Source organism: Epargyreus clarus, unplaced genomic scaffold, assembly GCF_041222505.1.
Source record: "Epargyreus clarus isolate Ecla_fem2 unplaced genomic scaffold, WU_Ecla_fem_2.2 ptg000031l, whole genome shotgun sequence".
Lineage (NCBI taxonomy): Eukaryota > Metazoa > Arthropoda > Insecta > Lepidoptera > Hesperiidae > Epargyreus > Epargyreus clarus.
In genome coordinates this window covers 1,606,931-1,633,595 of record NW_027332236.1, presented here as the reverse complement: position 1 = coordinate 1,633,595, position 26,665 = coordinate 1,606,931, and the positions used below count along the sequence as shown (strand labels likewise).

Below are 26,665 nucleotides of genomic sequence, written 5' to 3'. Positions count from 1 at the left end.
CACTACATGGTGTGGGAGGAGCGAAAACTGCTCCCCCAGGGAAGAGCTCGATCGGGGCACCGCGCTTAGAGGGCTCCGGTTGTGTTTCGTCGGAGACCCCGGAGTTCTCCAACAAGCGTTGAGGACGGCCACCGGGGGAGTTTTAGTGCGATTAAAATACGACATAGCAGTTAGGCGCGGACTATACCAACTTATATGAGGATCTTTCAACTACTTTACACCCACGTGCCAGTAGAATAAATATTAATTAGAAGCTAATAGTTAAACAGTTGAGTAAAGTAATTAGTTTGTAGGTGAAATGTTTGCTAACAGATAATAATGACAGTTCCGTATATGTTGCCAGTGGGAAATAAGATTTATAAAATTTATTTTTTATTAAAGCAAGCTTTAACCTATCTCATGTATGCACTAAAATATATGGGAATAATCTAGGTTTTTATAATATTTATGTAAAAGCCCATGCAGTTCACTTGATGGTAAGTAGCTACAGCTGCCCATGGACATTAGTAAACAATCCCCGATAAAATTAAATTCCTTCTTGAGATTGGCAACAGATACGTTGCTACTCCTGAAGATTAACTCCTCCTTTATTACTCCTCCGTTGCTACTCCTGAAGATTACTCCTTTTTTAACACGCTTTTATTAGCTTGGGTTGTATGTTTGTATGTATGTATGTACGTAACAGTAACGAAATCTTTGAACCCGATTTCTATCCAATATGAACGTTCAGCTTAATTCAAAATTTTGAAAAATTATCAAAAACCGATGACAATACACGATTTTAATAATTTTGTACCATTGTCCTTATCAACATCCTCAGGATTTACGATTTTCGAGGCGAGAGAAAGCGCCTTATGGAGCGTACAGGCAAAGTTACTAGATTGATTTTTAGCTATGAAAAATAATAACGTTATTTCCCTATAACTCAAATGTACTGAAACATATCTATAATGTCATCTTTTAGAATGATTTTTAGGATTCCGTACTCAAAGGATAAAAGGAAACCCTCCGCTGTCTGTTCGTGAGTCACAGGGCTTTATCTCTTAAACCGTAATAGATAGACACTTGATTTTTTTACAGACGATGCATAATGATGGTCTCTATAACAACAAATACTAAAAATTAATAAAATAAATATAGTTCAAAAAACTAAAAAACACGCTTTTATGATAAAATCAACTAAAAAGTAGAAAATAATTTTCAATCTTGGAATCAATTAAGGAACAGTAAATTGTATAATTGTGGAAAAAGTGTGGGGTGCTTTTCGAAAATTGATAAGTGGAGCACTAATTAAGAAATTATTTTCTACTTTTTAGTTGATTTTATCATAAAAGCGTGTTTTTTAGTTTTTTTTAACTATATTTATAATATAGGAGTAGCAGACGAGCATGCAGTCCACCTGATGGTAAGCGGCTACTGCCGCCCACGGACATCTGTAAACAACCCCAGTCCCCTGTCTCCCTTACCAGACCCTTCAAAACGGAATACAGCAACGCCTAACACTGCTGTTATCGCCGGAGTCGAACCACAAAGGGTTACCATCTTCAAAACTACGGGGGTCTCTACCACTTTCGAAATGAATCCAATAGGCCTAAATACCACCTTATTCAGTCTTAGTTTAGGCATTGCTACAATAATCATCCAGATCCATCATCAGACTGATCAGCCCAATATCATACTACTTTATTGTCATCTAAGTTAACTATTTTCAATACTACATCTCAATCCATTAAGAAAATTATTAATTAACCGACTTCAAAAAGGGCATCTTTTTTTTTTTTTTTATTTTATGTATGTACACTCATACTCATATTAGACACGCTGTTTACATCGTTATCCAACGAAATATATTGAGCGCCGACTTCAGAAATATGTACTAAACCAACATTTATTTCAATTATTTTTTACTTTGTAGTGACATAGAAGTCGGTTGTATTTTTTTTGCTAAAAATTTTTTTAATTATAATATTTGACATTTGCGTACGTAATAACGTAGCAAATTAATCAAATCTTTGTAATAATCGAAATAAGATTTTAAAAGAGTAATATATGTAAGTCTTAATTATTATATGTAAAAAATGATGGCATTAAAAAAAAGAGTTATAATTATTATGAAAAAGAAGAAACCCACTGAGTTTCTTACCGGGTCTTCTCAGTTGAGGTCGCGATCCGATCCGGTAGTAGTTTAAGAAAAAATATTGTAACTGACAATTTGTAAGTGCCGCCGTAGGCCTATACAAAATAAATATATTTTATTCTATTTCATTGCATTCCAAAGGCCAATACGATAATAGGAATACTTTCAAAGGTTTTTGTCCGTTTTAGATCGGATTATAGATAAGATTATGAAATGATTGTAGAGAGAAATTATATATCTACTTAACCAGTAGTCGATGTGTTTGTATTGGCTATCAGGAGATAAAACAATTTGCCGATATTTTTATGATACGATCTGGCCCCGTTATGGTCTAGACTAGGACATTTTAAGTGTTTAAATATATTCGATACGAATTTTACGGTAATATAGTATTTTTGTATTAATACTTTTTGATTGTAATCTTTGATTGGTATTTTATAACTTTATCCATTTTGTAGATGTTAAATAAATCCTTAGTAGATCCTGTTATGACTAGTTTGAAACACTTTATTTATGTATGAGCCTCCGTGCTTCAAAGAATTCTAATTGAATCCTTCAATCTAGATAGCCAATTTTAAATTACACTAGCTGACCCAGCAAACGTTGTGTTGCCATATAAATAAAAATATGTTTAGGAGGAGTACGGTAACCAACACTGTGCCAAGAGAATATTATATATATGATATATCCTAAATACGTTTTCGATAAAAACCCTATTAAATATATATTATAAAGATTTTTCAAATAAGACTAATACTTCCAGATCAGAGATTAGCAATTTCAAACAAACGAATGAACAAACGAGCGAACACACAAACGAACAAACAAACAGACATTCTATAACAATAAAACAATCCTTTGAGTCCTCTAACAAAGTCCTTAAAATAGAGTTGAAGGTGGTAGAACCTTTTGTGGTTCGTCACTCCGGCGACACCACCGCCACACCTATTTCTGTTTCAAAACAGCAGTGTTAAACGCGTCGATGTTCAGGTTTGATGTCAAACCTGAACATCGACGTAAAACACGACTGAAAAATACGTCTCCCTTATCACAGTAAGGGAGACGTATTTTTCCGAGGCGTTCCAGCTTAGTCCTCAGGGGCAGCGGCGCATCTGTGGCCGACCTCAATTAGGAATATCTAATCCTATCTGGGGTTGGTTACACATGTCCATGGGTGGCACTGACCACTTACCATCAGGTGGACTGCATGCTCGTCTGGTACTTGTATTATAAAAAAAAGAGTTAAACGCAGCTTTTAAAGTTTTAATTGACCTTTAAAACACTAAAGCGGAAAACACGGCAATGAAGAGAGCAAAGTTATCTAAAACAAACATTTGCTCAGTAAACTCAATTCTGAACTAGCGAGTAAACTCAATTCTGAACTAGCTACTACCTGCGACTTGACGTAGAACAACAAAAAATAGAAATGAATAAAGCACACGTATGAGGTTTCTTGCATTGGCTCTGTCTATGTTAGTAGGGTCCGAGGTTCGAAACCTCCTGATTTTTCAAAGTTATTTCATATATTGATATAGAAATTAGAAATTACTTGCCATAACAATGAAAGAAAACGTCGTTAGATTTATGAGGGAACACTCACGTCTGAGTTATTTTTTAAAAAAGAAGTTCTCAAAGGTGTGTCAAGACACCCTACTTTGAGCCTACTCGTACTTTGAGAGGACACCAGGGCGCAGCAGTTGGACACATAACATGGCAATCTACAACGATTTTAAAAGCTTCTCAGTTAGAAAAATGTTAGTTCAACTTCACTACTACTATCGCTACAGTATATCAGCTTTGTTTCAAGTCTCCTATTCTTAGTTCAATATCTTCTAATTAAAGAAATATAATATAATTATAAAATAATATTTTGCATTACAGTCAAGCATATTACTGACATTTACTTACCTTCATTTACCTACGTCTTAAGGTTCAAATGTGCTACTTATTGTTTAATTAGCAGCATTTTAGACTTGTAAATCATTTGTTCGCGTTTCTCTCGGCTGTGTTACCTAGATACGAGTACATTAACCGACGTGTCTTTCCTGGTTTCACGGAGGAAAATATCTAGATTTTTTTTTATAATATAAGGGTAGCAGACTAGCATGCAGTCCACCTGATGGTAAGTGGCTGCTGCCGCCCATGGACATATGTAATCAACCTCAGATAGGATTAGATATTTCTACCTGAGGTCTGCCAGAGATGCGCCGCTACCCCTGAGGACTAAGCTGGAACGCCTCGGAAAAGTCTGTCTCCTTTACCACACCCTTCAGACCGGAACACAGCAGCACCTAACACTGCTGTTATTAGGTAGAAATAGGTGTGGCGGTGGTGCCGCCGGAGTCGAACCATTAAGGGTTCTACCACCTTCTAGATATCCTAGATATCCTCTTTTGGAGAAAGATCAGGTTGTGTTAAGATTATCCTCATTAGAATCCGCTCAGTGAATGCTGAGGACATTCAACTATATAGTAGATAAAGAAAATTATTATCCATGACTACTTTTATTGTCAGTAGTTCTGAAATATGACAAAAGTTAGTCAATTACGATGATGTCAGCGAATGATGTTGCTGTACATGGACATCTGTAATCAACCTCAGATAAGATTAGATTCCTACATGGGAATTTAGAGATGTGCCGAGTCAGGTCGACTCGAGTCAGTACTCGAGTACTTACATAAACTCGCATACTCGAGTACCAATAGTGATACTCGAATACCAGTAATACTCGAATACTGACGATACTCGTACACTACAACTACTACTCGTACAAGTAAAAACTTGTTTAATTTTGTGTAGTGAGTGGCGTTTTTTTTTTTTGCTCTTCCGTGCTATTGGAGTGTATGTTGTGCAAAGTACTCGAGGACTTTGTGAATACTTTGGACTCGAGTACTGACTCGATTCTTTTTTATATGAGTACTAAAGTACTCGAATACCAAAAATGGCCGACTCGGCACATCATTACATGGGATCGGTTACAGATGCGCCGCTACCCCGGAGGACGCAGGAATGCCTCTGAAAAGTATGACGTCGATACTACACCCTTCAAATTAGAACAAAGCAGCGCTTAACAGAGGGTCTTATCAACATTTACTTTCAATGTCATCCTATATATTTAATGTTTTAGGTGAATACACTCCGCAATAGGTAAGCTTTAAGGAAAGATCACACCAATCCTTTATAAGACGATCTTAGGGTATTCCCGAATTAATACGCTGATACCAGAAAATTGTCTTGAAGAAATAAGCAGCACTTATAAACGCCAATTTTTTTAATGTACTACAACCCTATGATAAAACGATTGTCCTCGATTAGTTTCTTATTGTTTTCTCAGAGTAATTACGTGTGGGAAAGGTAGTCACTACAGATTACTACCGTAAGCTAAGCTATCTCTATGATTGTTATAAGCATTGCTTGCTGGATATTAATAACTTTCATTTTACAAATGATAATGTTCAGTTTGCAGACATTGTGGTTCGAAATTCATTGCGAAGATAAATTTTATTACGTCATAACCATTGCCAAAATGTTTATGAGTTTTCTCTAAGAACATGTCTTTTATAGATTTTTTACCCGACTACGAATGGTTCAATATTTCGAGGTACCTATGTACTCGTATGTATTCTTTTGCTCAATCAACACAAAAAGCAAATACTATTTTAAGCAGTCTGGCTCATAGATTAGTAAAGATTACTAACAAGAAAATGTACCCAGTTTTGAGAATTGAAATAGTTGCGTAAAAAAAAATAAACGGTGTCTGTAAAGTCGGTTTACTGACGATAGTTGAACGTAACAACGTCATAAGAAAATACTGATGGAATGGTTGCATTTTTCAAAAGATAATTATAATTTTATTTGTTTGATATATATTTTGTATGGATATAGAGAAGGAGGTAAATGGAAATCACAATGGAATCGATCAAGTTAACGCGGAGGCCCATTGTGCCTCTTTGTCGCTCATTCCGCGCTCTCGCTTGCACTTCAAGCCTTAAATGGAACGCCTCAGAGCGAGGTAACGCCGCATGAGTCATGTTTTTTGGTGCGTGCAGCCGGCTCCATCGAATTATAAGACGTTGTCACGTCAAAAAGTTTTGCCACGTCTCCGTGCTAAAATATCCCTAAAATATTTGAAATAATTATGTATTTATTACGTAAATTACACAGTATTACTTATTTATTCGTAAATTTTCTCTAAAAATGTTTTTATTTGTCAAGAATTCAAAAAAAGAACTTACTAAAATAAGCAGTTTGTGGCTTCATTCAATTTCAAGGCGGCGAAGTATCTTTACTAATCTATGGTCTGGCTTTAATTTTTTATAATAATTCTCTAGTTACCCTAGGAACGGTGTCTGTGCTTGTTGGTGATCAACTGATCACAGTAGGTGGTACATATTACTTATGTACGTAGGTACACATTACCTATTTCACGAGGATAGATTACTGGTTGTTTCCTAGCTTTGTTCCTTTAGCTATTTCCTGAGATATTTGGGAACTGATGGCGATGTTATTCTAGACATCTGTCTAAACGTAGGGCTTCACTGTTATAAAACAGGATTTAAAGGTAGTAGAACCCTTTGTGGTTCGACTCCGACGGCACCATCGCCACACCTATTTCTGTCTCATAACAACAGTGTTAAGCGCTGCTGTGTTCTGGTTTGAAGGGTTAAGGGAGACATACTTTTCCGAGGCGTTCCAGCTTAGTCATCAGGGGTAGCGGCGCATCTGTGGCTGACTTCGAATAGGAATATCTAATCCTATTTGGGGTTGATTACACATGTCCATGGGCGGCAGTAGCTACTTACCATCAGGTGGGCAGTAAACTGCATGCTCGTCTGCTACTCCAATGTTATAAAACAGGATCTAAAGATTTCCAATATGTAGACAGAGGGTCGCCAGTCTGTTATGTCTATTCTCAGATAACCTTTAATCTTAATTAACTTGTTGGTTTGCTTTTCATATCAATAACTTTATTGTACCGACACCGCTTGGATTTAACATAAATATTCTTTATACCAATTAACTTCTTTATTTACTTGTGAACATTCGTAATGTTTTATCTGAGCTATTATTTCATATTGAATATTATAAATAACATGACTTTAACTTATATATAAAATTCTCGTGTCCGTTAATGTTAGTTACCGTACTCCTCCGAAACGGCTTTACCCGTCTTTATTAGTAGTATATCGATGGCTTTACCGATTTTCACCAAATTTTATATGCATATTCAGTAGGTCTGAGAATCGGCTACTATCTATTTTGCATACCCCTAAGTGATAAGGGTTAACATTTTTTTATTTATATGACATCACAACGTTTGCCGTTTGCTACTTATGAATAAAATAATTAATCCAATATCCTTACCCGTGGAAGTACCCAAGACGCTAGCACTTGCTGAGTCAAACTTTAGCTACTCGAGTACAGTTTTTGGGTCACCGGAAGCGTCAATCAGGTGCGAAAATCTTTTATTTACTACAATTAGCGTGAAGCACTGTAGATGTTGTTTGTAGATAGGTTGTTTTGTATATTTTGTGACAACAAATGGACAATGACATCACCAGCTATTGCCTCCATTACTAGATACATAAACCTCTCCCAACGCGCTCTACCACCCATTCTCATTCATTTCACTCAACTGCCATTTTAAGGTCTTTCGTTTACCTAGCCAGGGGGCATTCTACACTGCACTGTATTTTGAAATTTAATTAGCAATTCGCAATAAGGCTTGTTTTATACTTCATTAGGTTTTGTGTAGGCATCATCTTTTCTATTTTTAAACTTATAAATGTTTGCATCTCTCTTCAAAAGTCCCATGTCATAACGCTATAGAAATGACTTGGCATCTTCTAAAAATTTGCTAAAAGAGCTGTCCTTCAAAGTCGCCGATGCATTGGCGATACTCTTGGTGCTCCAAATGTCCATAGGTGTCGGTGACTGTCCCATTCGGTAGCCTGTTGGCCTTATAGGTAAGTTTATAATAAAAATAAGATGGTAGAACCCTTTGTGGTTTGACTCCGGCGACACTACCGTCACACCTATTTCTGCCTCATAAGAGCTGTGTTCTGGTTGTAAAGGAGACATACTATTCCGAGGTGTTCCAGCTTAGTCCTCAAGGGTAGCGGGGCATCTGTGGCCGACCTCAGCTAGGAATATCTAATCGTATCTGGGGTTGATTACAAATGTCCATGAGCGGTTGTAGCCACGTACCATTTAGTGGACTGCATGCTCGTCTGCTACTCCTATATTATAGCAATATGATATCCAGTCACGATCCACAGTCAATGTCGTCGGCGCCACACACACATAGAGACAGGAGCTAAGGGTTAGTAACGGTAAATAGATGCATTTGTTTGAATAAGCATCCAGATTGAACGTCAATAATCGACTAGGGTTTTCAACTACGACAACAGAGTCCACGAAATAGTTTAACAGTGATTGTAAAAGAGACTCTCTCGTATAATTTTTATTTTGTAGAAGTAGCAAAGGAACAATCCACCTGCTGGTAAGTGGCTAGTGCCGTCCATGGACCTCTGCCATCAACTCCAGATAAAATTATGAAGCATATCTGAGCTCTGCCACAGATACGGTGCTACAACTGAAGACTAAGTTAGGAGGCCTCGGATATGTATATCTTCATTATGTATGGACGCAGGACGATGAAGAAAAAAAAAAAAAATTAGGCGTTTTGCCTTTAGTTCCTTCTCAATGCGACATTGCTATTACTTCCATCTAATTCTAACGGAATTTACGACGAATAAATCAGAATCCTAGTTGAAATATTTTGTCACATTTTTAAAATTGTTTTTGTACATCAATCCGTTTGACGATTTTGCACTTACGTCACTGTAATACTAAAGTTGCGATATGTAAATGCCGATATTTCAGCATCGATTCGACCTTTATGGGCAAGTCATAGTTGTCTTCCTATTTTTAAAACCATATGCTTGGCGATTTCCGCAAAGCAAGACAAACGTTTGCTAGACCTCTACAAATGTTTGGCTTGATCAAAAGCTATCCTATAAGCTCTTGAAGGTGATAGAACCCTTTGTGGTTCCACTCCGGCGGCACCACCGCCACACCTATTTCCGCCACACATATGTTCCGTTTTGAAGGGTGTGGTAAGGGAGACATACTTTTCCGAGGCGTTCCAGCTTAGTCCTCAGGAGTAGCGGCGCATCTGTGGACGACCTCAGGTAGGAATATCTAATCCTATCTGGGGTTGATCACAGATGTCCATGGGCGGCAGTAGCCACTTACCATCAGGTGTACTGCATGCTCGTCTGCTACTCCTATATTATAAAAAAAAATCTACAAAAACTATCTAAACACACTAACTAAACGCTCTATCTTTTTGAATTTGGGACGGTTTGGAGAGGGCAGGCGCGGTATTAGGTTTCACTCGGAAACATTACTATGTCTCGGAAAAATTACTATGTCTGTTGGTACATTCGTTTGTCTGTACTAATTTTAATTACTGATTACTGGTTGACATTTGTAGTTTTTGTTTGAGTTCCTTGTGAAAAAATAAATACAAAATTAAGGGATTCCATAGAAGAAATTTGTGTTCCTGGTCTCGAGGTGCATGAAATTTATCAATTAGCACATGATGCATGATAGACTATAGCTATAACCTATAACACAAGATGGTTCCTAAAAAAAATGTGAGCCGTCACGGGACGCCTGGCAGAAGTGAAACATCGACATTATTTTGTAAAAGTAATATGCAGAAAATAACATATTGTGATAGAAACTAAATATGTCATAATGATAAAATAAAATATTACAATTTTTTTCCAGATAACGATGACCATTTATTGAATAAACATTTATTTTCATTAAATACAAAAATTTAGGAATTAATTTCAAGTCGATTGCGCATGGCGACGCGTCGCCACACCGTACACACTACTGCATATAGACTGTATATATATACCATCGTATAGCGTGGCGACGCGACGTCACGGCATGCGTCGCCACGCCAGAAATCGGTTTTACGTGCGGCTATAGATGTTTCACATCAAAATTCAAGAAGTCACACCTTGGTAGTATGAGATTAATGAGACACAACTCATCATCGAATTATTTTTATTTATTTTTCACTCGTTAACACATAGTTTTAACACATGATACTCATTTCATTCATTCACTCAGGCATTTGTCATAACTAGTGGGCGGAATTGTCTTTGCTGACAATATTTATCTGGAGGCACGGCAGTGCCTCCGCCAAGTCGAGCCAAAAGAAAAAAGAAGCGGCACGGCCGTACCATACTTTTCCCGAAGCAATTCGGCCCATTTTTGACCCCCTGTAACTTCGTTGCATATGAAGCTAGAAGCCTGAATTTTCAGGAGCCAAGCAAGCATTGTATAGACACGGTACATTTCAAATTTCATGCAATTTGAACCAGTAGTTTAAGAATTACAAGTAGTTAAACTTCGTAATTTTGTCACTCACTCACTGACTGACTGACCGATCATCAAAAGTTTAAGGCACTTCCAGCAGACATAGAAGGTTGAAATTGAGAATACAATTAGTGTTTAGTATATAACTCATGGAAAAACTAAAATATTTTGTAATTTCTGTCCAGTTATCTAGATACACCAACTACATTAAATAACTTTGTATCCTATATAAGTAATATAGGATTACAAAGTTATATTTGCAGTTAATGAATCTGTGTTTCTGTCCGCGAAATGTACGAGTAGTAGGGGAGCCCATGATGTTAAATTGGTAGAAACTCGAGCGTCAATAGGACGTATACGATTGTGTAGATTACACGTTAGAGTGAAGAAAAGGTTGTGTGATATTTTTCGATTCACCGTGGAAATAGTTTCTAGATGATTCGAAAAATGTAAAAAGCAGAGTCAGACATACTCAAGGCGCGGCAGGTTAGTGATAGAGTATATATCTCTGATGCCGGAAATATGTTTATCTGCTGGTTTGCATAGGGGGACAGCCATACGAGAGGTAAAAATGAAAAAAAAAATAACCAGCACATTAGATTTTCAAAGGGGATATGAAGTTACCCCAGATGAGTCCCCCATTCGAAAGACTGACGATTCGATTCGAAAGACTGTCAGTGACTCTTCGAAAATGCAAAAAACAACGTTATCTTGACACACTTGAGGGCGTAAGATTATTATACAGGAAATTCCAGCTGATGTTTTACTTATCATAACCCTTCATCTGACGATTTAGTGGAGGGGTTTTTTATACTGACGATTTGAAAAAGAAATAGAATGAGAATATATAAAGAATAATGTATTTTCCATAAAATTTGCCTTTTCCTTTAGTTTGTTGTACACCATTACTTTTCAGGGATCCATGCTAATAAATGGCGCTATCAGATAGTGCATATTTTCTAGCATTATTTCCTTTGTATTAAAAAAAATACCGCACTCGAGTATGTCCAGGTATAGATTTTTTGCAACCTTATTACTCCCTAACGTATTATCCTTATTACTGCCCTCAAACCATCAGATTATAAATTTATTGTTTTCAGCATGTAATTAAGCTACTATAGATAATACGATTTTTTATTAAAAGTCTGATGGACTTCCCTGGTTGAACCCCCCAAATGGATAGTTTAAGATACTCTATAGGATGTAAGGTATCTCCCATATCTTAATCTGCCGCGTTCGAGTCACTCTCGAAATCCCGTCTTGGGCTCCCCTACTATTATAGGCGACGTCAATTGTTTTTATTCTCGAGACAAAAGACGTTTTCAATTCCAACTTCAATTTAAATTCAATTCAAATAATGGGTGAAGTGCGAATCGAACTCGTACACTGAGGGTTCCGTACCACAAAAATATTTGTTTATTTTATTTTTATTTTTACTAATTGATGTTATAGCAGGCATATAATGCATTGTGAACATTTCAAATGAAAAACGCTAAAAAATAGCAGGTCCTTATATGTTTGTCTCTGTAGTTCCTGGACTAAAAAAGGGTTAGATACGATATCCCGTGCCTGTCGTAAGAAGCGACTACAAGGGGGCTTCCGGAGTTGGGAGTGGCAAGAGGGAGCTCGAACCGTCCAATAAGTGTCCCCGGGAAGGACGGCGGTATGTGTAGTCGCATACCGTCGTGAACACCGGATAGTTTAGGAGGAGCGAAAACTGTTCTCCCAGGGCACAGCTCGATCGGGGCATCGCGCTTAAAGGACTTCTGTTACGTTCAGTCGGAGATCCCGGAGTTCTCCAACAAACGTTGAGGACGGCCACCGGAGGATTTTAGTGCGGATAAAGTCCCACATAACCCGGCGTCACTCTCACGTCGTCGAGTACCTTTTGAAGATTTCCTCCTCATAAAGAAAAAGAAGGTCCTTGCATGGCAACTCTCCTTTATTTGAAAGTTTTTTGGAGTTTACTCCTTAAGAAACGATTTGAGTTATAAGGCCCGGTACGGAAATTTTATGAGGAGTAAAATCAAGTGTAACACGAAAAGTTGAGGCGTTACGTAGAAAGAGACAAACATATATGTATATCTGTAGGATTGAACGTGTAAAAGAATGAGATGGAATACATTACACAGCGTCTCATTCTCGGGGTCTCCTCTTTGCGCGATACTTCGTAGTCTCACTGTATAGTTCACTACCTCCAGTCTGAGAGTTGAATGTGTGCGTATGTTTGTACGTGTGTGTTGCGCGCCTGCGTATTACGAAGTTCTGCCACAACTTGTATACTGCTGCCGAGTACAGGGTATGCATGCTGTATAATAAATGCATATAGTAGCATCTATTGTAGACATCTATATATTATTATTATTATTTATATTATTTTGTAACATACTTTATGTAATACGCATTATTGAAGTAATATTAATAATCCGAATAATTACAGATATATGTTTGTTTCTCTTATCATTTTAGCAGATGCGTTCATTTACCCTTTTTTCTATTCGATATATATCATAATTATCGTTCGTAAGGAGTAAACTCCAATCGTGCGTCGTAGCTGACACACACACACTTTTTTGAAAGTTTTTCTTTTTACTTTTAGTACTTATTGTTAAAGCGGCCACCATTATACATATTCCGTAAAAAATTTAAATTTCTATCTATTAAGGTTCCAGAAATAGAGCTCTATGTCAGACAGACAAACGGACAGCTTAGAAATAGGGTTCCGTTTTTACCCCTTGGGTATGGAACCCTAAAAAGTTATGTAATATCAAAAACATTCCGAATTTCTGACAAATGTCATGAGAAAAAACTAGATGTTACAGCTAATGTGCCTAAATCAGTTAAAACGCAGATAGCTTGCCCATTACCTAAAGTACAAAACGAAGATTGTATCAATTTTCACCCCTTGACGTCGACCCGTGCATGCCATGATGCGTCGCCGTGTCATGAATTTACGACAAACATTGTATATTTTCAAGAAACAATATCGCTTTGCGGCACGATGTCGCTATGTGTCACGATACGTCGTCGTGTCGTAGAAAGGCATGTGTTTTAGCCCTAAGAACAAGTTTGAAAAGATGTTTCGAATTTTAACTACATAGTTAATCTGCATATTTTCTAGCTAATCTTAAGCCTAGTTAATGTGTATGCTAACGTATTCTACAATCTAACGGTAACATACACAAAATACAATAACTGTCGTGAGGTTTAGCAACTGTCACCGCATTATAAAATAATAATAAGTTTGTTTCCAAGGAAACAAGTGTTTAGGCAAAGTAGATGTTTCATTTTCGGCCATCTCATGTACATTATAACTAAAAAACACGAATAATTTGTATAATTGAAGAAAAATACACATATATTTTGATAACCTAAAGTATTCGTGTTTAAAAATATTTAAAATAAGCAATCCTCATTGAAATATTAAATATGGCGGAATACTGTCAATATCAAGTTTTCAAAACTGTCGATGTCGGGAACCTATGTGTACCCCACACATAGGTTACTATACTCTTTGGATGTCGGTAATTCTGTATTTCGCTGTTTTTGTCGTAAAGTTATTGTTACCTTAGTACTTTACAACCTGGCTTTTGTTTTGGGTATCCCGTCATTATTTCTGAATTTAATTAATTATTTATAATAATAATAACAAAACCACCTTTTAAATAGTATCTGGTTTTATAGATGTAAGTGACATGTCAAATTAAAAAAGAAGAAGTTGTCAATTTGATATGCGTAAAAGTGGATATATACATATTATAATAGTGGACTCCAATGTAAACGTTGAATAAATATGTAGGTACTGATGAGAAGATTCCTTTTTAATCCTGAATATGTTTCTGCTCTGTGCTGCTTACGATTATGGAGTGATTCTACCTTACTTGTTTACCCAGCTTATGTTTTATGGACTCTTGTGATTTTCGTGCGATCGCTGTGGATTGTGTTGACAAGGATTCAATATCATCAGGTAAAATATACATCAGTTGTTGTATTAATCGTGAAATAATCGTAAATAATTTTAAACTACAGAAGCTAATCTTTTTACATTTCTCTTTTTTAGATAATTACATTAGCAAGACAAGGACATTCTTGGGATGACAAAATAATCAGTTATTATTGCAACTGCATCGCTGGGCAACGAACCGTACTCGTAGGTAGTTGCGCTCACATTATGCCCATTGTTTGATGTTTGGGCTGAGCTCGTCACAGGATGAAAATATTGATAAGGGAAGATATTTAAAATGAATAAATAATGTATCTAAGTGAAGAGTAAGTAAAATATGATCAAATGTGTACTTAAAGTTGTTTTATTTACACACTTAAATGTTTTAACTAAAATAAATTGGTATAGAAGTACATATTTTGGTATGTTTGTTTTAAGTCAAGATTTATGAAAGTAAATATATTTAATGTTTATCAAATATAGGCCTTGTTTCTCAATACACACAATACAATGTTTATATATCTACGCCCATTCGCGTAAAAAATATATTAAAAAGTATATAATGTATATAGTAAGTTAAAATAGAATGACAGATGACATTATTACGGTAATCACTACCGCCATGATGTTTTTCCACTGTTGTGTTGCAAGTTTAAGTGTAAATTATTGTTTTTTAACAATTAAACGAACATGATTTGAAGAAAATTAACCCCCTTCTTTGCAAGTTTTCTTAATTTTTAATATAGTGTACAAAAGGTGGCCGGGAGCCCATACATTTTGAAACATCTCCTTTCGGCCTTATTGAGCATAAATAAATGTCTATGAAAATAATTTTTATATGTAAGCACATAAAAAATTACAATGTTCACAATAGAAAATCCCTAATAACTTCTAAACGGATTACCCTAATTACACAATTCCTTTTGCCCTATCCGTTTTAGACATAAACCTACCAAATGGCATTAAAGACAAACCAATATACAGGGTGTCCCGTAAGTACCACGACAAACTTGGGGAGAACATAGGTGAGGGTCTGACCTCTCTGGGAAAAAAAAAATTACCTTAATAAAAGTGTCACCCTTTTTGCACTATCAATTGTTTTAAATTTTTTGAGAAATTCAGCCCTCTTCATCTTCTTTCGTTAACTGCGTGTACAAATTTGGTGATGCAGTATTTATTTTTTCTGTTAAATACTATCAGATAGTTGGTCTATCATATTGAAATGTAAATTGGTTAAAACATGTAAAGGAACCATGAAAAAAATAGGGATATTTTTAGATTTTAATTTTATTACTATTTTTCCCTCAACTTTGACTCGTCGCGGTGAAAAAAAAAATGTACTGGACTATAAGTGTACGTTGCGCCAAAAAATATGTCCAGTTATTAGAGATTTGAAAAAGGTACCACACTTACTATTTAAAGTTGAAAAAAAAAAGTTAAGGCCGTTTTTGCATGAAAGGGACTGAAACCAACTAAAACGTAATGATCGAGTTTTTATTTAAATTACGGTTTCTACCGACTCACAACGTGTCAGGCAGTACTAAATCACATTATTACCTAGTTACACACTTAAAAATATCATTTTTCATTTGTAAAAAAACAATTTAGTAACTAACTTGCAAACAAAGTATTACAATTTATTAAGTCAATTTTTACCTACTTTGAACTGTCGTTTCGAAGTGAAACTTCGTACATGTATGTAATTTGAATGACTATACCATAATTTGATATCTTGGAACTGATCTGATGATGGAGCCAGGATATGGATGGTAGATCTCTTACCAATTTAGCCCAGACTCGAGGGATTTACTAAGAAATGAACCATGCACTTGCTGACTTCATCATCAGATCTGTTCCAAGATGCCAAATTATGGTATTGTCATTCAAATTACATACATGTACGAAGTTTCACTTCGAAACGACAGTTCAAAGTAGGTAAAAATTGACTTAATAAATTGTAATACTTTGTTTGCTAGTTAGTTACTAAATTGTTTTTTTACAAATGAAGAATGATATTTTTAAGTGTGTAACTAGGTAATAATGTGATTTAGTACTGCCTGACACATTGTGATTCGGTAGAAACCGTAATTTAAATAAAAACTCGATCATTACGTTTTAGTTGGTTTCAGTCCCTTTCATGCAAAAACGGCCTTAACTTTTTTTTTATCAACTTTAAATAGTAAGTGTGTACCTTTTTCAAATCTCTATTAACTGGACATATTTTTTGGCGCAACGTACACTTATAGTCCAGTACATTTTTTTTTCACCGCGACGAGTCAAAGTTGAGGGAAAAATAGTAATAAAATTAAAATCTAAAAATATCCCTATTTTTTCATGGTTCCTTTACATGTTTTAACCAATTTCCATTTCAATATGATAGATCAACTATCTGATAGTATTTAACAGAAAAAATAAATACTGCATCACCAAATTTGTACACGCAGTTAACGAAAGAAGATGAAGAGGGCTGAATTTCTCAAAAAATCTAAAACAATTGATAGTGCAAAAACGGTGACACTTTTACTAAGGTAATTTTTTTTTCCCTGAGAGGTCAGACCCTCACCTATGTTCTCCCCAAGTTTGTCGTGGTACTTACGGGACACCCTGTATATACGAACAAAAAATCATGTTTTCAACTTACGTAATATTAGGTACGTAACATTTCAACGCAATATTACAAAAAAATAGTTAAGTTCGTTTCAAATGATTCGAAATAGGAAACTGTTATATAAATCGAGCTTAGATATCCACTTTATAACATATTCCTGCCATGATCACCAAAAATATCAGCTCCTAGTGGCTTGATAATTGATAGCTATAAAAAAACGAAAATCCACAGTTTAACGTTGAATTTAAACAACCGTCCATTGCACAATTAGGGTATTTTATTTTGCTCCATTGCTTGTACAAAACAGTTACAAACGCGTGTCAGAAATGAACTGACAGTCGCGCACGTATGCGCTCGAGTCCCCCCGAGATAACGAGTCGGTAAGTGGTGTCTACGTTTGCGTTACTCCAGCCCACTTTGTATGAAGATTGACCTGTGTTAGTTTTTATTTTGTGTTAGTACCTACCCGGAAAAAACGTGGAAATTATTATAAGAAACCTTTTTAATATAAATAATTTTAAGTATGAATTTGTTAGCGGTGAGTAAACTTACTGAAAAAGGATTTACTGTTAATTTCTTGAAAAACGGTTACACTATTAGTAACTCTATGGATATTATCATCGCAACTGGCCACAACCTAAATGGTATATATACAATTTGTCAAATCACCGATATGTAATTTGACAATGTCAAATAAATATTGGCATAGGAGACTAGCCCATATTAATCCGGAATATATGCGAATTTTAAAGAATATTATGACTGGTCTTGATAATGTGAACATTACCGACGGATATGACGACTAGTAAGAAACCATTTCCAAACCTCTGAACGCGAACGAACGATATACTGGAGATCGTACATACAGATTTATGTAGTCCCATGGAAGCTAGTTCACTCAACGGTTCAAGGTACATGTTATTATTTATCGACTATTATTCCCGAATGACACGATGAATGTTTATTTTCTAAAACATAAGAGTGAGTTTTTAAGAAATTTCAAAAATATAAAGTGTTGAAAAAGGAACTAGCAAGTCGAACAAATGTATGAGATCAGATGGTGGGACGACATTTTGTAATAGAGCTTTCAATATTTTCTTATCAACAAATGGAATTCTACATTAGAAGGCGATACTGTATACCCCTAAACAAATTGTTGTGGTTGAAACAGCTAACATAACTATTATTGTATATGCGAGAAGTCTAAAACGAATGTTATCATTATTAAATAAATATTTCATTTCATTTCAGAAGTCAGAAGTCTATTATAAATTGAAACTAATTTGAGCAAGAGCAGTAAATACTGTGGTTTATATCAAAAACCGGAGTCCGACGAAGTCAGTGAAAGATTACCAATGATTTTTGTCGGATATTCAGAAGAAAGTAAGGGATGTCGATTATTTAATACGAAGACACGTTAAATCCCAATAAATAAATAAATAAATCACAATCAGTAGAGATGTTTTTAGAAGATGTTTTTCCTGAGGATAACGGGCATAATTTCAGTTGTCAAAATAGTAACTTTTTTAGATTTAATTTATTGTCATGTTCGAATGAAAGTGATGATGAATGGCAAGATTATTTACATAACTACAAAGACTACCTAAACAATTTAATTGCCTTTAAAAAATTTGTTGTTGAGATTCAACTAGTGGAAGGTACCGGAAAGGAAAAGAGTAGAAATATCTACAAAAAGGAATGAGATGCCATCAAAAACAATGCTTGTAAAAAGATCCAAGTCTCGCCATTCAATTCTTTTACCGTAAAAAGTCTTGAGATCTATGTAATACCAAGCCGGTAATGTATGCAGTCCCTACTTAAGGGACCTTCTGTCTTAAGGTATTATCTCACTATCTAACCTAACAACATCTCATGGGACCATACCAATTTTAAAAATATTTTATGTTCTAAATAAATTGACGTGGCAATCGTACTTGTGTGATGCGATATGATAAGATGAAAACACAATGTGACTTGCAGTACGATTGCCACGTTAATTTATTTAGAACATAAAAGATTTTAAAAATTGGTATGGTCCCATGAGATGTTGTTAGGTTAGATAGTGAGATAATACCTTAAGACAGAAGGTCCCTTAAGTAGGGACTGCATACATTACCGGCTTGGTATTACATAGATCTCAAGACTTTTTACGGTAAAAGAATTGAATGGCGAGACTTGGATCTTTTTACAAGCATTGTTTTTGATGGCATGTTATTATTTGTAAATCACGTGTTACTATGTTTGTTCACGCTAATCTCCGAAATCGCTTGACCAATTTCAAAGAAATTTTATGAGTGTGTATTCTTTTTTAGGATACTTTTAGAACCAATAGGTGGTGCTTTTAACGCGATACAGGGATAATGTATAAACCATTGCAGGGCATTTAACATTGACTTTGCTATGTAGATGTACAGTTATTGACAATTTCTCAATATATCCACTGTGGCGGACTAAGGTCGGAGGCCCGGGGCGGAAAGTTGAATGGGGGCCCCCAGTGTAAAAAGTTCGCCTGTGATTCGGTGACCTTTTTTTTCCGCTGAGTGATACACATTTCATAGATTATTTGGTTCTGCCGACTTTTTTTTAGCAATTATGTTTGGGGGCCCTCCAGGAGTGAGGGCCCAGGGCGGGCCGCCCCTTCCGCCCCCCCTTTAAGCTGCTAGAGATCCACTGAAACAGATGTAGTAAAAATAAAAATTCAACTTTTAAAATTATATTAAATTAATTTATATGTATATTTAACTTCATATTATTTTCAATAATTATCTTCAAATGATCTATGTCAACCCTGTAAGCGCCGGTTCATTTCAATTAACCCTAGCAGCGGTTATGATTGGCCAATGACATGATCGCTTGTCCAATGGCGAGCGGGGAACTGCTCGCAATTTGCAATCATCATAATAATTGATAAGTCATGACGTATCGACTTTATCTTACGTGGGATACACATGGCGATTTTGCAGCGGTATAATAAGAAAACAACAGCGATAGTCGAGATTGTCGCGTCCCCCTCTATTCGGTGTCGCCCTAAGTCGCGTGTTTGTAGCGATGTTAGAGGCTACTGTAACTGCTGGTACGCCGCGAAAAATAATATTTTTTGTGAAAATTAGAATTATAAATTAGCAGTATAAAGTAAATTGAAATCAGATTTTACTGCTTAAGCTTAGCGTATTTTTGGTTTGTAACTACGATAATAATAATGAAATTTCAATTTTACCTTCATATTGCGACTGGGCGTATTTCTGTTGAGTTCGGACTCAGTTAACATTTACAAGCAAATAAATATCTTTTGCTCAAAAAGTTAAAAATTATTGTTAAAATCTCGCGTTTGAATGATTCTAAATTCTTTTCTAGAAATAAAGAATCTTAAACCAAAAGTTACCGTTGGCCGCACAAAAATCGTGTCGTGCCGGCAGTGCGCGCGTTCACGGGACGCACGACTGCAATCTACGATACGTTGCCGAAATTACGAGTATTACAACTTAGTGGTTACACATCCACTAAGTTGTAATACTTGTAATTTGGAAGTTATGTTATAATCGGCGCCAAAATGCTACTCCGCTTCTATATTTCTATATTCAGAGCGGACTAGCAGTTTTACGCGAACTATTCTCCAGTTTGACTAACGTTTTGAATATCAATTATGTGAGTTTTGATCAAAAATACTTGCAATCTTTCCGAAAATATATTACTTGACATATATATAAAAAAAATATTGATAAATAAGGTTGAAAGTTATCAAACTTATCGTACGTTGATTCTAAACTTATCATATTGTGTAGGGTTAGGTTTTGTAAAAAATCGCTATTTATTTGGAAGGTTTTGTACCGGACTACGGAGGGTAATTATTTTCAAACGTATGTATGTATAGTCCGCGCCAAACTACTAGTCCGCTCTGAAGTGGTTGCAAGCAGGTGTAGTCATACAATTTGCTATGGCGACGCTATTCATTTATATATTCAGAGCGGACTAGCAGTTTTACGCGGACTATATGTCTGTTTCATGCTATGAAAAACCCAACCTCTAACGTCTTAGGGGGGGGGGGGGGGGTTGACGGAGGCGGCCCGCCCCGGGACCCCGATCCTGGGGACCTCAAACACAGTTGCAAAAAAGAAGACTTTTTAACCGACTTCCCATAGAAATAGAGGTTATCTATTCGACACGTATATATATATATATTTTCTTTTTTTATTATTACTATTTTTTTTTGTTTTTCCACACTAATTTTGCCTTTCGTGTACACATTCCTGTCCACAGAAATTCCATTTCGGAATAAGTCATCCTTTGTACTTCATATCTATCTCTTCTATATTGTTATCTTTTTTTTGTGTACAAAAACTTAAAAAATAATAAGTAAAAGGTCGTCAGAACCAAACAATCTATGAAACCTGTATCAGTCAACACTGGGCCACTGCGCTCTCCTGCCTAAACGGCTCGACTGCTTTTAACATATGAGATGTCGTTGGATTCGTCTAAATTGTGGTAGAGACATAGCTCACTACATTACTTAGTTCAATTATATTTTTTTAAACAGACGCTATTTTGGTTTAAAAGTTTACTACTTTACAAATCTTAGTCAATAGTAATTTCCATGGATATCGTTTTTTAATTTAAGTGATTGCTTAACGTCGTCAAAATGTTTGTAGGACTTTATTTATTTCCAGTGTCGAGTCAAGAATTTATTGATCTCGCACACCGGCAATTTCTGTTAATTAACGTCGAAGTTAATTATCGTAACCATATTTCCATCATTCAGTTAACTATGGCAATATATGTAGATACTAGTGGTGCCCGTGGCTTCGCCCGCATTTTAAAGAAATAATATGACATACATAAAACGAAAAATTTGTACCTGTACTGGAATGACAGTGGTGCCATCTGTCGAAAATTGGTCTTACCAACTCCCAAATCCTCGTGGGCTCTTGGACAACAACTTTGCTCAAGATCATCACTTGATCAAATGCATAGTTTCCGATTCTATAACTACTTACGAATTAAAAATTAATTAAAAAAACCTTTTCCCACGGACTAAATTGTGAATCTAAACCATTCTCAAGTCCCCTTGAACACACACAACAAATTTCATCAAAATCAGCTCAGTCGTTTAGGAGGAGTTCAGTGACATACACACGCACATACGAAATATGTATATAAAGATATTGCCATTACTCGTTCTTGTTTGTAACAGTATTTCTTTAATCATATTCATTTCCTTTTAAATTAACCTTCTTATAGGATTACCACCTTTCATCAGACATAATCTTTTCTATCTTTCCTACTTATTAACCTACTTGTCTTTGCATAACATATTTCATTTGATAAACTACAATAATCTTCATTTAATCGTTTTTATTCAAGTGTGTAGGTACAATAACGTTTAAATTTCTTTAATTTTGAATAAAATTATCAAAAAAATATTAATACTGTTTATCTTTAGTGTCTTCCATACCTTCTTTTTCCACGTCCGCTTCAGTTTGATTATTTTATCAGCAAAGAAGTATTTTGCATCTGTTTGTTCTGCATATTTACATTTAAATGAGATAATGAGAGCAAGTTTGTCTTTTTACTTCCAAACATGGCAGGTTCGTGCCATCACGTGTTTGTGACGACAGACGGATAAACAAACAAGACAGGAGAAAAATATATACACTAGAGATTCTGCACGATATTTATGAGTGATATAGATAGTGGTGGCAAATATTGTAATTATTTCATTACAAGCTTGCACATGATTTGCTATTTATTATTATTTATTTTTACTCTTTGGAAAGTCCAACCATTTTATTGTAGAAATTGAAATTTTTAAATTGTTATACTAATTTTCTGAAAACTTACAATATATACGATTGGCATGTTTTAATTATCTGAGAATCATTTGAAAATCTTTTTAATTTCTTTTTTTTTTAATTGTTAAGAACTAATTCTAATGTATTTACAAATGTATAACATTTTTTATAACGAAAAATGAAATAGAGTTACTCTTTCTTAAGTAGACAGTAAAGATAGAAAAATTAGTCATTCTATCATTTAGCAAGTAATTTATTTATTTTTGATATATATTTTTATTTCATTTAAATTAAATTAAATTAAATTTATATTACGTAAGTGGCAACCCTACACAACACTACGATCTAACGGTCTATTGTAGCCGCAGCGTTTCTGCAGCGATAAAGTTGACATTGTCTGATAACGTTAAGGGATTGTGTTTATCCTTTACCTAAAACCCGTCAATCGTTGTTTCTGTGCAAATCACTTTACAATAGAAATTTTGGTTGCAAGCATCACGCATCTTATCAGGTTTTAGATTGGTAATGCTTAGGTATTGATACGTCATTGATCTCCTAATCCAAGGATAGTAGTGGGTTAGAATACCAGACATTAGAATCTCTGTTTGAATCCAAATGGGGAAAGCTTACGGAATTCCATGTGCGCAGATACCTTTTGTTACGAGGGGGAAACCTTGGAAAAGGTATTCGGTGTGGTGGGAGCGACACAGGGTTATGTGGGACTCTTACCGCACTAAAACCCCTCCGGTGGCCGTCCTCGGCCCTGCGTAAAGGACTCCGGGATCTCCAAAGGAATACAACCGGAGTCCTGTTAGCGCGTTGCCCCGTCGGGCTTCACCAGGTGAAGGATTGGATTGGATTTTTGTTGTTACGTTATTATCATGCAAAATTAGATATGACTGTAGTGCCGCCGCTGACGGTCCACGAAGTGTTTTTCAACGTTTAAACTCTGTTTTCTAAAACTATTTTCATTTCGCTCACAAAGAAGACAGGATAGAAATAAAATAAAGAGTAAGAAATTAAGAGGTGCATATGAACATCGCGTAACAATCCTAAGGTCCGAACAGATTAACGACACATTAGTTATTTTTAGCAAAATCAATAAACAATCGCTAGTTGCGGTGTTTATTATAGCAGTGATAAAATTCGTCATTCCCCGATAATATCACAGAATTGTATTTCTATGATCATAATCTATGATGAGGGATTATCGGTATCTTAATCTAAATCTATCGATAAGCTTGTACAGCTGTTGTAAAGTCACATTTATTTTTAATACTAGAAAATGGTCTTTGTCAGGGAGATATCGCGCCAGGCGAGATGATCATGCCCAGGGAGCGTTTGTGCTCCAACAGTCTCAGTTTGAAGCTTGTATATGAAAATGTTGACAAAACTTCAATAGCGTGATTCAGAAGTGCCATCTATTGACGAGTTGTAAAAAGTCACCGCAGGTCAATTGGCTTTGAAAAACAGCTATTTTATACCATTTATGTGAAAACACTTCAAGAATATTTCTAAAGTATTCAGTCCACAGCTCGTGCGTGTAAATAGAAGTCAAAAACTTATGTGTAGAGATCAGTTTTCAGGTGATCTGGTTAAAGCTTCGTTCGATTATTACTGCTAAAGATAATCTAGAATACAGATGTGAATTGGATAACGAGGACAGTAAAACAGAGGGACTTTATTAATTCGTCACACAATACGTAATTTTGCATAAATAACTCTACAACTTTGTAACTTGAGTTATGTTGCAGTTTTACTAGGATGTAAAGGTGGGAACAGAATTACGACAAATTTTAGATTTTTTTAATAAAAGTATCAAACGAGCTTGCAGTCCATCTGATGGGAAAAGGTTGTTATTTATGGCCATATTGAATTAATGAAAAGATAAATTTTCCTTTTTTTTTTACAATTTTTCTCTCAAACGAAAATGTGAGGAATATTTTTTAATTAACACTGCCTATTTTGACATTTTTGTACGCATATGTAGAAGTACTATATTTATTATATGTGAGTACTATTTCAACTGACGGTAAATATTCCTGTTTTGATTGTGAAGATTTTTTGAGTTTTTCTAAATAAGTCTTATTAAGTCACTCATTGTATCCTTATCCTTACTAATATTATAAATCCGAAAGTAACTCTGTCTGTCTGTCTGTCTGTCTGGTTGTCTCTTCTTCACGCCTATACCAATGAACCGATTTTAATGAAATTTTGTACAAAGATAGTCTGAGACCCGAGAAAGGACATAGGATAGTTTTTATCCCGGAAATCCCACGGGAACTAGGATTGGCGATCTAAGATCGATTAATCGGAGAATCGATCTTTTGGACCAAAAAATCTATTATTTTAATCGATATTAGTAGTAAGGATTGAATCGTAAACTATGCTAACTATTTGACCAAGTGATGATCTTTAGCAAAGTTGTTGTCCATGAGCCCACGAAGGTTTCAGAGTTGGTACGACCAAATTTCGCCAGATGGTGCCACTGTCATTCCTATGAAGATACGAATTTTCAGTTTTATGTATGTTAATATGTCATATTATTTTCTTTTAAAACTAGTTTAATATAAAGAATTAGACAAATTACCGTACGCCCGAAAAGCACTACCTTCCGTTGTCGTAAAATTATCCGATCCAAAGAATTCCATTTTCATTTTCCAACTAGTAAGAACATCCGACAGACTCAAAAATTCTGATTTCCATTTTCTGACAACTCCTTCGTAATACATACAGGTATATTCATACTAAAACAAATCGATACGACATCAATGAAGCCACTTATCTCTTTCATCAGCCACTAATGATATTTTCACGTAACCGCAGTCAACGACCGAGCACGGCCTTCTTAATCTGTTGCAAGCTGAATCTAATCTTTATCGAACTGATTTTAATATCTGATATGTGGTTAATATTAAACAGGAATATTCGTCGTTAACCAGAATAAGAGGGGTTTATTTTAGAATGGCTCCTAAAGTATTCACTATGCCTAGTGGCCAATTCGCTGGTCCACCATGTCGGCCTAGTGTACATTAGTAGATTTTTCTCTTTAGTTTAAATAGATTTTTTTTTGCAAAGATATTTTTGACAAAACCGACAAATTAAAATCGTTACCGTTAAGCTAGTAATTGCACATTTTGCAAATAAAATATAGCTTTACGTGCCGTCTCGTGTTGTGTCATTTTGTACCAATATTTATTTTTTAAATATCTTATTGTTTTGTAATACTTAAATATATCAAAGAAATATACCTTCTTATCTGAGTACTTATGTACATTTTTGTTTGGCAGCTATTGACAAAATTAATTTATATCAATTACGGAAAATACAACAAACATACAAAGTTCAATTTAAATTTAAGTATTTTTTGTAATCGATATAAATACATTTTCTATGATCGAATAGTATTCTTAAAGCGCGTTGAAGACAAAATTGTTTCAATTAAAAAAATATTTCAATCCATCTCCCATCCTAACAAACCGGATCTATACTTAAGTTTACAGCATCCATTCCCCAGTTCTCATTATGCTCTAACGAAATCGTGAGTGAACGCTAAATATCAAAACACGAAATTGCGAGCGATCCAAGGATCCATACCTTTGACTGGGCACGGATGATAGTCAGCGATCTACCGTAATTATAATTCTAACTACCTTTGTTTACTTTTATACAGACTGAATGAATAGAAAATTGAATCCGAAAATATATGTATGTAGGTATAGTTAATTACTCAAAACAGCATCGAGATTATGTTGTTAAAAATAAAAATATCAAATTTTATTTAATTTTAT

General features: G+C 35.3%; 1 protein-coding gene and 1 long non-coding RNA gene across 2 annotated transcripts in view; both read left to right on the top strand.

Moving 5' to 3' along the window:
* The window catches only part of Mitf (transcription factor Mitf), a 194,408-nt gene that overhangs the window by 13,825 nt on the left and 153,918 nt on the right, over nt 1–26,665 (top strand). The window lies entirely within an intron of this gene.
* On the top strand, nt 13,616–14,832 carry LOC140754745 (uncharacterized). The gene is made up of 2 exons (XR_012103698.1): nt 13,616–14,504; nt 14,598–14,832. It is a non-coding gene; the product is annotated as an uncharacterized LOC140754745 (long non-coding RNA).